Genomic DNA, 14,139 nt, shown 5'->3' with positions numbered 1-14,139 from the left:
GCCGGTTTGTCAGTCTGACAACTGTCTTTCTTTCTCTGTCTCTCTCACTCTCTCTCTCTCTCTGTCTGTTTCTCTGTGTTTCCTTCCTCATCCATCTAACTGTGGAAAACAACAGGAAGCTTAAAGGCGATGAACTGCAGTAGGCTCTGCTATTTCTGTAGATCTAACGCTGAAATCTCTGTTTCTGTCCAACGCTAAAGGCTCTGTGTCTTGTCTTAAACGCTGCAGCTTCTGTGACTTCCCAGGGTCGCTGTCCCCCAAATTGCGTTACATGGACTGCTGCGGCATCCCAAATAGCATGCTATTGCATTCCATGCAGGCTGTTGTAGCGCACTACCTTTGTCAGGGTTCATAGGGCTTTGGTAAGTGATTGGGCACTCTCTAGGGAATAGGGCATGATTCATTTGGAATAGATTAAGTCAAAACAGAACATTGGATTCAATCAAGAGTGCAAGATTATTGTCAGATTACATGCTCTTATATGCTTTCAGAATCTGAAACACGCATATATATGTGTGTTTTAAGATTCTGTGTTTCAGATTCTGAAAGCATATACGAGAATGTAACCCAAAAATAATTTTTATATATTTGTATGACAGTGGCACTTAACAAAAGTGTTTCAAGAAATATATAAACCAGTGTTTCCCAATCCTGGTGTCTGAGTGCTTGGGCAAAAACAAAAATGTGCACCCCTTGGGGTCCCCAGGACCAGATTTGGGAAACACTGATGTAGATAGACCCATAAACCAACCATGTGGAGAAGTGTTCTTCTCATGTCTGTTTGTAATTTGCAGTTGACTCATTTCTGTAATTCTTGATTTTGCTTCTGCCAGACTGTGGGAGGGATTTTGGTCTTACCTCATTTTGGCACTGGGATGAACATCTCAATCAGCTGTTTTCGTTCGCCTGTTGAGTGGTCTCGTGTAACTTTGCTTTTCTGCCTAGTGGCCTTTTGGTAACCTTTGACCCCTTAGTGCCAGTTGATAGGCTCACCTCTCAGTTATTTAAGTTTCTCCTGTGTCATATCTGTCATGTACTGCTCTATTCCGACATAACTCCAGTCGGCTCCCGGCTCTGTCCAACTCTTGTGACTCACTGCCCCGTGCAGCGCCACACCCGTCCCGTGTTCTGCCTTGTTGCTGAAGGGTGGGTGCATGTCCCAAATGACACCTTATTCCCTATATAGTGCACTGTTCTTAACCGGAGACCTGTGGTCAAAAGCAGTGCACTATATACTGAATAGAGTGCTCTTTGGGAAAGGCCCCTGGACTGTCCCAAGACCGCATGATAAACGTGTTATGGAAAGCTGGGTGAACAATAAAGACACTCTTGTTCTTGATCACCGTAAGTCATCTAATGGGTGAATGTGTTCCTGCTTGAACCCTAGGTGCGTGCATGCGTGCGTGCGTGTGTGTCTCGGTGATAGATGCCAGTCTGGTGCTGCTGGCGATCTCTGCTCCAGCCTGCGATACCGTGCTGATGCTTGGGACGTGGTTGGTTTAGGCAATGACGCTGTGAATGTTGAACACTTCATCATCATAAATGTTATGTTGAGGCAGTGGATATCCAACCACAGGCTGGATCCGGTGGTCATGAACTAGTCCTATTGTCATTTGCCCCCCCGCGGAAGTGACTGGCTTCAGTGAAATCTTCAGCTGAGTTAACGTCCTGCTTCAACAGTCATTCATTTACATTTCTTGTAACTTTTATTTTACCCGGTAAGTCGATTAAGAGCAAAGCCTTATTGACAAATTACGCCTGGCAAGAGGCAAAAAGGCTCCTATAAGAATGCTCTTTCTACGTAGCAACGTCTGAGCTAAGTTGCTACGTCGGTGTCAGAAAAGGCGGTTTAATCCCTATTTAGTACCTTCCTTCTGGGCCCACTGAGCTCTGGTCAAAAGCAATGGACTACATAATTAATAGGTTGCCAGTTGAGACCAAGACTTAAGACTTTCTGAACGAACAGAACAGAGCTTGTTGTAGAGCGAGAAATTAGTATTGTCCCAGGTCATCGTGGTCACATACCAGAGATATGAGTCGGGACATACTGTACATGGCATATGGATCATAACAAAACCATATGTTCCGCCAAAATTACCTTGATTGGATTATATAGTGTACATGGCATGTTTGTCCCAATGAATGTCACTATGACTCACAGGAGAGGAGAGAGGAGAAGAGGGGGATGGGAGAGGAAGGAAGAGGAGAGACAGGGGAAAGGATTGGAGGAGAGAAGCATTGAGAGGATAGGGACAGGAGAAGGAGGGGTGAGGAGAAGTAGAGGGCGGTAGAGAAGAGGAGATGGGGGGGGGAAGTGGGACAGGAGGAGGAGGGGTTGGCAGCTTTTTGTTTAGTAAGCTCAGAAATATGAGGACCCAACCTGTAGAATTAAGGGTACGTTTATTCTGCAAGCTCCACCACGTTATACACCAGCACATGTAAGAACGCTCAAAGTTTCTTCCGGTCATAGTTATATTACAGGAATGCCTGCTACAGACCATGACATATTACCCTCTATGAATATAAGACATTTTCATTTCCTTAGCTGAACCCATTCAATAGTGTCTTCTTTGTCCTGGCAAATGCCAGTTCAACACAATTCAATGCTTCTACATTAGTGGGGACTAGTGAACGAGTGCACATTTCAAGGGAAGGGAGAGATTATTGGGATGCACATCAGCTCAGGGTCAATGTTTATATTCGGCCTTTCAGAATAGTTGTCTGGCCACATCCCAAGTGCCATTCTATTCCCTTCATGCTGCACTAAAGGGACCAATGGCCTCTGGTTAATAGTAGTGCACATCCATAGGGAATAGTGTTCAATTAGTCACCTATTCAGTCTGTTCTCAAGTGTTATTTGTTCAAATAAAAGCTATTTCCCAACAAGGAAAGACAACAGCATCCCATGTTCCAGAAAAAGGTTTGAGCAGCATTGAGTCACACAGGAACCCATGGGAAACGCCAACACACGAAACATAACCTTGGGAGTCAGATGGAGTTACCATTATGGTCACGCTCAGAACAGACGTTTCCTGTCCCGTTACCCATAAACCATTTTGGCCAGCTCAGAGATCAGTGCCCTTCTGTGTCCCAAATGGCATCCTAGTGCACTGGAATGGTGCACTATGCAGGAAATGGGCTGAGATTTGGGATGGGAACCCCTGGCAGGTCGGTCTGGTGGGGAAACGGTTTAATGGTGGACCTCCTGTCACACAACTTTGTTTTGGAGATTTAGCTGAGGGCTAATGTCTCAATTTTAATTGTTGCATTCCTCCTGATTTCACAGCTAATGTTCTTCTCCAAGGCCCTCTTTGATTGCCACGCTTGTCAAATGGGTCTTTTGATTCTCGAAAACAGCTGTTCCCTCTTTGCCAAGGAAGAACGAGTAGATGGACAGATGGACACAGGATAGTGGAAGACAGGGCAGCAGAGAGAAGAGAAAGAGAGGGAGATACAAGGGAAATGGAGAGAAAAATTAAGAGATTAAAACAGAGTAGCAGACAGAGTTTAATTTCACTGCTTATACTATCGCTTCTGAACATAAACAGACAATCTTGTTGAAGGTTATAGCTGGAAGGATGAATAGAGGTTTATTTCAGAAGTGCAGTCCGCTTGTTTTGGACCAGAAGGGGATATGGGATGAAAACTGTTGGCTATCTAAACTTCATGCTTTAGCCAATGCTATACCCACAGAAGTTAAGTATAATTTCTGCCGTGAGTCTGGATCATTGCAACTCCAAACTGATTTCTTGACAGGTGGAAAACATGTCAGGCCACTGCTAGAACACATGTGGATAAAGCAGCGTTTTGAAAATGTCTCATTGGTTCTGTTACTTCCATTAATCATGACTAAATATGTTTTGTATGAAACACCCTTCATTTGGACACTACTTCAAAAAGCCTCAAAGATGGCAGTTTTAGACTGAAGTATGGGTAGAAGTTTTGTTTGGACTCAAATTTTGGGCCTTCATGAGCCACAACACTGTTAGCCAGCTGGGCTACATTCTAGAAATTAATCTCAGGTGCAGTTACTCACCATGTAATCGCCAAACAACCAGTTATAGCATTAACAACTGGCCATCTATCCCATAGAAACTAACAAGACTATACTGATCACATCAAGCCATCTACTGTTAACTAAACGGTTTGCTTTATCAACTCTGAGTACATCCAACTCTATCACCACATATTTTTGTGTTTTCTCAGCTCATATCTCATTATGCAAAGGAATTAAACTCAGACTGAAATATGTAGTGTTCATCGTGTAGCGGAATGTTTCAACTGAAGTCAATAGACATGAATTGACTGCCGTGAAACTGCTGATTAAATGACACCCATGTACAGTTTCTGGAGACCAAATAACAGGATTTTCTTTTTGCTGTTCCTTTGTATTGACTGTGAAGTTAACGGCTGTTAAAAGGTGCATGTAACTCCTCCAGTCTCCAGATAAAGGAGGTATTCAGTAGCCCCATGATGTTCAGAGAGGCAGGGAACTTTACTGTCATCCCTGACTCAATGTTACTATGACCACCGCCGAGGCTCTGTCCCCAACAGGAAGCATGCTGCTTGAGCTTCAGTGCTGCCTGTGGGAACTGGGAAAGACCCTTTGTTTCTGCTGCGTCATTCCAGCCTCATCACAGGGGTTTTCCATGTTTTTACCACGTGTGGAATTGTTCCATACGTGTTGGTGTAGTTTCCAAATAATCTAAGCAATGTTATTTTATTTTACCGGTTGCGGATGCTGACCTGTTTATTGTTCTTCCTTTCATTGAATTCTTTGTTTGTTCTTGAGTCTTTGTTTCCACACACACCCCTCTGGCCCCTAAGCTTAACCCTAACCCCACAGGTAACTTTCATCGTAACTCAAGTTTAAAATAGCCTTTTTCCTCATAGGGAATTGTGAAATGCACCCCCCCAGGATAACACTTCCTAGTTTTATTATACTTAAGTGCTTTTGTCCCCACCAGGATCGTAAATGTTGTACACAGAAATAAAGCACACACACACACACACACACATTAATTGAAGAGCAAGGGAACTGTGTGAAGTTTTTCTTGTTCTAAACCTCCTGTGCATGGTCTCATGCAGCTTTCTGGCACTCCCCGACTTTGGCTAGTCTCCAGATCAGTGAAGAATGGCATTGCGTGCAACCGGGGACACTTTTTTGTCACCAGAAAAACTGATCACGTGTCAGTTATTGATGTGTGTCCTTAATTGCACCCTATTCCTTATATTCTCCAACTCTTTTTTTTTCTTCTTTTTTCAGGGGCTACTGGGAGCCCCATACGGCTCTAGTCAATAGGGTGTCATTTGGGACATCGGATTGGTCGGTGTTGACATTCAGCTGACTTTTCATCTTCCTGCTCTCTCAATGCAGAGAGCCCCATCGGGCTAATACATCAGACTAACACAGCATTACCTTTGTTGCCTTTGGCACTTGCAAGACATAATCAGCTGTTTTATATGTGGAGGTCAGCTCCACCTCAGTCCATTCCTCTACATCCACTGTATTTCATTGCTTTCCTCTGGGAAGCCTTCACTCATCACTGCCAGTCAACAAACCCTTTGGTGCGTCTATATATTGCCAACTTCATCTCTAAAACAACTCCCGAAGCTGAAACTGCAGCACCAGAAATACGACAAAGCCTGGCGTATTATTTAAGCATCACATGGCGTGGCTTATTTTATCTGACTCTTTGGGATTTAGATTGAGGAAATGTTGAGGTGTTGATTCTCAGTGGTTGATGGTTGGCTAAAGTAAGTGCTGTGGATGTAATGACCACCTAATCATTCACTGCTTCCAGTTGGCTTATACATCCCTAACTTTGCACCATAACCTTTTAAAACATTGTTTATGGGTAATAGTTCTTAATGCATTTAATCAATAATGTACAACCCTGTTTGGGACGTTGTGAAAAATGGAAATTAAAATAGAATGCAAAGATGCACAAATCATTTAAACCCTATATGCAATGGAAAATAGTACAAAGACAACATATCAAATGATGAAACAGAAAATGTTTGTTGTTCCTTGAAAAATATATGCTAGCAACACGTTTCAAAAAAGCTGGGACAGGGGCACCAAAAGACTGGAAAGGTTGTGTAATACCAATAAAAACCTGGTGGAACATCCATCCATCCATCCATCCATCTTCTTCCGCTTATCCGGGGCCGGGTCGCGGGGGCAGCAGTCTAAGCAGGGATGCCCAGACTTCCCTCTCCCCAGACACTTCCTCTAGCTCTTCCGGGGGGACACCGAGGCGTTCCCAGGCCAGCCGGGAGACATAGTCCCTCCAGCGTGTCCTAGGTCTTCCCCGGGGTCTCCTCCCGGTGGGACGGGACCGGAACACCTTCCCAGGAAGGCGTTCCGGAGGCATCCGAAAAAGATGCCCAAGCCACCTCAGCTGACCCCTCTCGATGTGGAGGAGCAGTGGCTCTACTCTGAGCTCCTCCCGGGTGACCGAGCTTCTCACCCTATCTCTAAGGGATCGCCCAGCCACCCTGCGGAGAAAACTCATTTCGGCCGCCTGTATCCGGGATCTTGTCCTTTCGGTCATGACCCAAAGCTCATGACCATAGGTGAGAGTAGGAACGTAGATTGACTGGTAAATCGAGAGCTTCGCCTTGCGGCTCAGCTCTTTCTTCACCACGACAGACCGATACATCGACTGCATTACTGCAGAAGCTGCACCGATCCGTCTGTCAATCTCCCGTTCCATCCTTCCCTCACTCGTGAACAAGACCCCTAGATACTTAAACTCCTCCACTTGAGGCAGGCACTCTCCACCAACCTGAAGTGGGCAAGCCACCCTTTTCCGACTGAGGACCATGGCCTCGGATTTGGAGGTACTGATTTTCATCCCCACCGCTTCACACTCGGCTGCAAACCGTCCCAGTGCATGCTGAAGGTCCTGGTTAGAAGGGGCCAACACGACAACATCATCTGCAAAGAGCAGAGACGAAATCGTGTGGTCCCCAAACCTGACACCCTCCGGCCCCTGGCTGTGCCTAGAAATTCTGTCCATAAAAATTACAAACAGAACCGGTGACAAAGGGCAGCCCTGCCGGAGTCCAACATGCACTGGGAACAAGTCTGACTTACTGCCGGCAATGCGGACCAAGCTCCTGCTTCGGTTGTATAGGGACCTGACAGCCCTTAGCAAAGGACCCAGGACCCCATATTCCCCAAGCACCCTCCACAAGATGCCGCGAGGTACACAGTCGAATGCCTTCTCCAAATCCACAAAACACATGTGGATTGGTTGGGCAAACTCCCATGAACCCTTCAACACCCCGTAGAGGGTATAGAGCTGGTCCAGTGTTCCACGGCCCGGACGAAAACCACACTGTTCCTCCTGAATCTGAGGTTCTACTATCGGCCGTATTCTCCTCTCCAGAACCCTGGCATAGACTTTCCCGGGCAGGCTGAGAAGTGTGATCCCCCTATAGTTGGAACACACACTGGTGGAACATCTCACAACTAATTAACTCGATTGGCAACAGGTCAGTAACATGACTGGGTATATAAAGATCATCCCAGAGTAGATGAGTCTTTCAGAAGTAAAGATGGGGAGGGGTTCACCACTGTGAAAGACTGCACAGGCAAATCATTTAAGAATAAAGTTTCTTGCAAAATTGCAAATAGTTTGAGGATCTCATCATCTACGGTACATAACATCATTAAAGGATTCAGAGAATTCAGAGACATATCTGTACACAAGGGACTTAAACCAATACTGGATGGCCATGATCTTAGGGCCCTCATTAGATTAAAATCAACATTATTGTCATTGTAAAAGTAGAGTACAACGAAATGCAGTTAGCATCTAACCAGAAGTACAAACAGAAGATTGCAAAAAAATATAGTGAAACAATTAAGAACAAAGTATGTTATAGGTGGGATGTATACATGTGCAATGAAGGCAAATTGAAGGTGCAAGGTGTCATGTGCAACTGAAATGCGGTTCCCGAGGTAGACATGAACTTGTAACGCCTGAAAACGTCTTCATCAGACTTTGCAAAGCAGTGTCAGAGTCCAGTAGTACAAAGAGAGTAGTGCATCAAGGTTCCATACTAAGAGAGTCTTGGTGTTAAAAGTCTTGGTGTTAAATTGGCCTGCCTGCCGTCCAGTCCTGTCACCCATTGAAAACATTTGGCGCATTATGAAACGGAAAACACTACAAAGGAGACCCCGAAATGTTGGGCAGCTGAAATCCAATATCAAGCCCAGATGGCAAAACACTTTGCTTTCAAAACTACAGCAGTTGGTCTTCTCAGTTCCCAAACACTTACAGAGTATTGTTAAAAGAAGAGGGGATGCAATACAGTGGTAAATATGCCCGTCCCAACTATTTTGAAACGTGTTGCTGAAATGTAAATTGTAAATGTAATGTACCAAAGAAAAAAGAAATCTCAATTTCACCATTTGAGATGTTGTCTTTGTACTATTGTCTATTCAATATAGGGATAACATCATTTGTACATCATTGCATTCAGTTTTTTTCATTTTAAGCAGCCTCCCAACTTTTTTGGAAACAGGGATGTATTTTCAAAAAAAAATTTTGGGATGAGGCAAGTTCGCTGTGCTACATACACTCACTTAAAGGATTATTAGGAACACCATACTAATACTGTGTTTGACCCCCTTTCGCCTTCAGAACTGCCTTAATTCTACGTGGCATTGATTCAACAAGGTGCTGAAAGCATTCTTTAGAAATGTTGGCCCATATTGATAGGATAGCATCTTACAGTTGATGGAGATTTGTGGGATGCACATCCAGGGCACGAAGCTCCCGTTCCACCACATCCCAAAGATGCTCTATTGGGTTGAGATCTGGTGACTGTGGGGTAGTACAGTGAACTCATTGTCATGTTCAAGAAACCAATTTGAAATTATTCAAGCTTTGTGACATGGTGCATTATCCTGCTGGAAGTAGCCATTAGAGGATGGGTAGATGGTGATCATAAAGGGATGGACATGGTCAGAAACAATGTTCAGGTAGGCCGTGGCATTTAAACAATGCCCAATTGGCACTAAGGGGCCTAAAGTGTGCCAAGAAAACATCCCCCACACCATTACACCACCACCACCAGCCTGCACAGTGGTAACAAGGCATGATGGATCCATGTTCTCATTCTGTTTACGCCAAATTCTGACTCATCAGACCAGGCAACATTCTTCCAGTCTTCAACTGTCCAATTTTGGTGAGCTTGTGCAAATTGTAGCCTCTTTTTCCTATTTGTAGTGGAGATGAGTGGTATCCGGTGGGGTCTTCTGCTGTTGTAGCCCATCCGCCTCAAGGTTGTGCGTGTTGTGGCTTCACAAATGCTTTGCTGCTCTTCTAACAGCTTGAATCAGTTGGCCCATTCTCCTCTGACCTCTAGCATCAACAAGGCATTGTCGCCCACAGGACTGCCGGATACTGGATGTTTTTCCCTTTTCACACCATTCTCTGTAAACCCTAGAAATGGTTGTGTGTGAAAATCCCAGTAACTGAGCAGGCACCAACAACCATGCCACGCTCAAAATTGCTTAAATCACCTTTCTTTCCCATTTTGACATTCAGTTTGGAGTTCAGGAGATTGTCTTGACCAGGACCACACCCCTAAATGCATTGAAGCAACTGCCATGTGATTGGTTGGTTAGATAATTGCATTAATGAGAAATTGAACAGGTGTTCCTAAAAATCCTTTAGGTGAGTGTATATGAGTTGTGTTCCTCAAAAAGCAATTTTATTGTATAGAAACAACAATTGAAGACCAGTAAATCTTATTTTTTCCCCACAGAATAACTGTAATATACAGTGAAAGGGACCTTGAAATTAGATCATATGGTTCTTGATTCTTATTGATTAGATTATAGCTGTGAACTTAGAGGTTATATTATTTGCACATCATTGCATTCTGTTTTTATTTACATTTTACGCAGAGTCTGAACTTTTTTGCAAACAGGATTGAACTCAAGTTGTTCTGGATCTGAATTTCAGCTGAATGACTGGTTAAAACAAAAACTTCAAATTAGAACGAAGGATTTGAACACAAGCCGGTGGCTTCATTACCACACATGCAGGAAGATACGTTCACACAGCTGTTTCCAGAACAGACCAGATATTCCCCCGCACACATCGGTCCACAGGACACACGCACACATTTTTGTCTATGTTTGTGTGTGTTCTGTGGACTGATATGTGTGGGGGAGTATCTGGTCTGCTCTGGAAACGTATCAACATTTCTCACATAACCACTACAAAACAAAAAACACTAACACAGCTGGCTACAGAATCCTCAAAGGTCTCTTCCAATGGACCCAACTGGATCCCACCAATGATCCCCGGAGTCCCATCCTCTAATGTGTTATATCCAGACGTTCCCCGTTAAAACCACATCGTCACGTCGGTTCAAACTCTGTCTCAGTATCGACCTGTTTATGCCAGATGCAGAAATTTGTCTTTTTGTTCATATTCTGATTGTGCCAGAAGTGTTTGGCAGGTGAGGACAATTATGAAACACATCATGATCTGGTTGTGATCAAAAGTGCAGGAGCATTTTAGGCCGGAGGGCGCATGGTAGTCAGAACCAGGAAGCATGATAGTCAGAATCAGGATGCGTGGTAATCAGCACCAAGTTGCGTGGTATTCAGAACCAGGATGCGTGGTAATCAGAACCAGGACGCGTGGAAGTCAGAACCAGGACGCATGATACTCAGAACCAGGACGCATGGTAATCAGAACCAGGACAAGTGGAAGTCAGAACCAGGACGCGTGGTACTCAGAACCAGGACAAGTGGAAGTCAGAACCAGGACGCGTGGTACTCAGAACCAGGACGCATGGAAGTCAGAACCAGGACGCATTATAGTCAGAAACAGGGCGCATGGTAATCAGAACCAGGACACGTGATAGTCAGAACCAGGACGCATGATACTCAGAACCAGGACGCATGGTAATCAGAACCAGGACAAGTGGAAGTCAGAACCAGGATGCGTGGTACTCAGAACCAGGACAAGTGGAAGTCAGAACCAGGACGCGTGGTACTCAGAACCAGGACGCATGGAAGTCAGAACCAGGACGCATTATAGTCAGAAACAGGGCGCATGGTAATCAGAACCAGGACACGTGATAGTCAGAACCAGGACGCATGATACTCAGAACCAGGACGCGTGGTAATCAGAACCAGGACAAGTGGAAGTCAGAACCAGGACGCGTGGTACTCAGAACCAGGACAAGTGGAAGTCAGAACCAGGACGCGTGGTACTCAGAACCAGGACAAGTGGAAGTCAGAACCAGGACGCGTGATACTCAGAACCAGGACGCATGGAAATCAAAATCAGGATGTGTGGAAGTCAGAACATGGATGTGTCGTAATCAGAACCAGGACCCATGTTAGTCAGGTCCAGGACTACCAGAGATTCTCACTTTGCCCTTCCATTATGACTCCATCTGTTTGCTGTGCTGAATTGCAGTTTTCTTTGGTGACAGAATGTTGCTGTTTCTGGTCTGTGATTTGAATCTGTTTGAGAACCAACCTGACAGGACTAGAAAGGGACATAGTAGTTATTCAAGTGGAGGACTTAAAGATCTCTCTCTTACTATACCTTAAACAAGCAAAAAACTAGTGTGTCTTTTTATTTCTGTTTCCTTTAAATGGGCTTGGAACCTGTGGCAACTCAATGTAACACAAGTACAGGTTTAAACATGAGGTCATAGATAATACAAATAACTGTTTCAGGCTGATTCCCTTTCGCAGGAAATCAGAGACATTGTTTCAATGAACCACATGGGATCATCCGTGGTTTTGTGGCCTTTTACTTTTTGTCTCCATCTGGTTTATGACTCTGTTACATATGTAATCTGTTCATAATGATGCACCTAGGGAAAGGCCAACGGGACGTGGCAGGTCTGGAACCTAGTTAGACATGAGGCCTGGGGGAATTGGCCAGTGGTATCCACCCATTGATCAGGAGGCGTTGACACGACTAAAGGTCTGCATATCGTTAGCACTAAGCTGTGTTTGTGTGTGTGTGTGTGTGTGTGTGTACACTGTGTCCCTCAGACTTTGTACAAAAGGGAGGTTTGGAAATGAGTTATATTCAATAAAGTTTTGGACTGGAGTTTTCTGTCAAATGAAAGTGTGTGTTTTACGAACGTAACCTTTTTATGATAACAGACATGAGTGACTGGTGTTGGTTAAAGCACACTTTAAAGACAGTTGTTGATCCGACGCGGTTGTATCAGATGTACATGGAAAAAGCATATGTAAAGTGTATTTTAATACCATACAAACAACCAAAACAAATTTACTACTCTGACTATTACAAAGTGAGATCAATAAAAAGTTTTGATCTGGTCTTAAATACAAGCAATTTCTCAAGCTAATGAAGACACACAGATTGGAGAACATTAACTGGAAGGCTGAACAGTATAATTGACTACTAAGTGGACTTTTCAGTGGGACTGAATGATAAAGATGATGCCTAGTCTTTTCACAGGCAGTTTCAGACTGGCTAAATCTCAAGAAAAGCTATTTTGGGAGTGGGGTGAGACCCTGCTTTGTTCCTGCCACCCACACTGTCTTTTCCTCTGTTTCCCTGTGTGATCAGAGCTCAGAGGGCTCTCCGGTATGGCTAAGCTGCCAGCATAGTTTGTCCATAAACAGGCATGAAAAGCATCGTCACCAGAAGACGCAAAGACACAGCTGCTATTCTCTTTAGTAATGGTCTTATGACATGCTTGTTGATGACCTCACAATGTTTTCGACAGTGAATCTTGATCTGGCCTTAAAATGGTGATTGAAGACTTGATACACATGCCGGATCTTAATTTAATTGACCTTTTGATTAGGGAATTCCCAAAGCATAAGAAAACAGACTTAATATGTAAGGTTATAGCAAGCTTCTAATGTCTGTGATTTCTTCTTTCACATTTTTACTGGATTCACCCTCAAACAAGGTATCGACATATAGAAATGTTCATTATCACCCACATGTTTAAAATATGGTTTTTCTGCCGGCTTTCTTTCCTGCTGATCGTTTTTTTGTGTAAACTTGCAGACATCCATAGCTTGAGAGTTCTGAGGTAGCGTGTGCCACATTTTCGATAGAGCCCCCCAAGTCTTGCCAGTAGGAAGATAATTCTGTAGAAACTGTATCACGTTTTTGTGCACATGCATAACACTCGATTTTCCCGTGATTAACGGCAAAAATCCTGCGTGGTGCGTCTCAAGCATGTCGGTGTAAATTCAAACACTAATATTCAAACACAAAAATGATTATGCAAACCAAGATAAGTCTTATAAATCTACTGTTTTATTTTCTTTCTCATAATGTGAACAAGCCTAACTCTTCATATCCTGTACACATCCTGATATATCCTCTTTGCCGACTAATCCGTCCAGATCAGTGCTCGCAGTTAAATTCCAGAGTACTTTCCAGGACACATTCCCTCATTATCTACAGTCCTGCTTTGCCAAACCCACCAGTGCATCTCCCAACAGCTGTTACAGCCGTGCTGTAACCATTACATCTGAGACCTGCTGTTAATCCATCACTGGTACAGAAATTAATTGATGCAGTTCATGTTTCAAATCCTCCCTTTGCCAAGTCCGTAGTGAGTAATATTCCAGGTGCCAGGGGACACACATCTGCTAGGGCACCCTGGGCTTTTAAGGCATCTAATGTGTTGAAATAATTTGCCTACATTCAAGATTTATTTACATCAATGATAGTGTTCCTTTAAGTTTCTTTGGAACTTTTAATAATAGTTTAATGAATTGTCAACAACTTCGCCTCTTAAACCCTCAGATCAGACCTCAATGACTTCAAGCCCACCTCTTAAAACCTCAGATCAGACCTCAATGACTTCAAGCCCACCTCTTAAAACCTCAGATCAGACCTCAATGACTTCAACCCTGTTTTAGTGGCTCAACCTTTAACAACTACCAGCCACTGTCTCCAGGCTCCTTCTGGCTCCTCCAGGCTCCTTCTGGCTCCTCCAGGCTCCTTCTGGCTCCTCCAGGCTCCTTCTGGCTCCTCCAGGCTCCTTCTGGCTCCTCCAGGCTTCTGCGGTCAAATTCTTTGACATGCTGTGCTGTCTTTGATGTGGAGCTGTACCGCAGCATTTTCTCTGTCCCTTCACCTCTAACAT

Source organism: Esox lucius, chromosome 22 (assembly GCF_011004845.1).
Source record: "Esox lucius isolate fEsoLuc1 chromosome 22, fEsoLuc1.pri, whole genome shotgun sequence".
NCBI classification, from domain to species: domain Eukaryota; kingdom Metazoa; phylum Chordata; class Actinopteri; order Esociformes; family Esocidae; genus Esox; species Esox lucius.
This window is presented reverse-complemented; position numbering follows the sequence as displayed.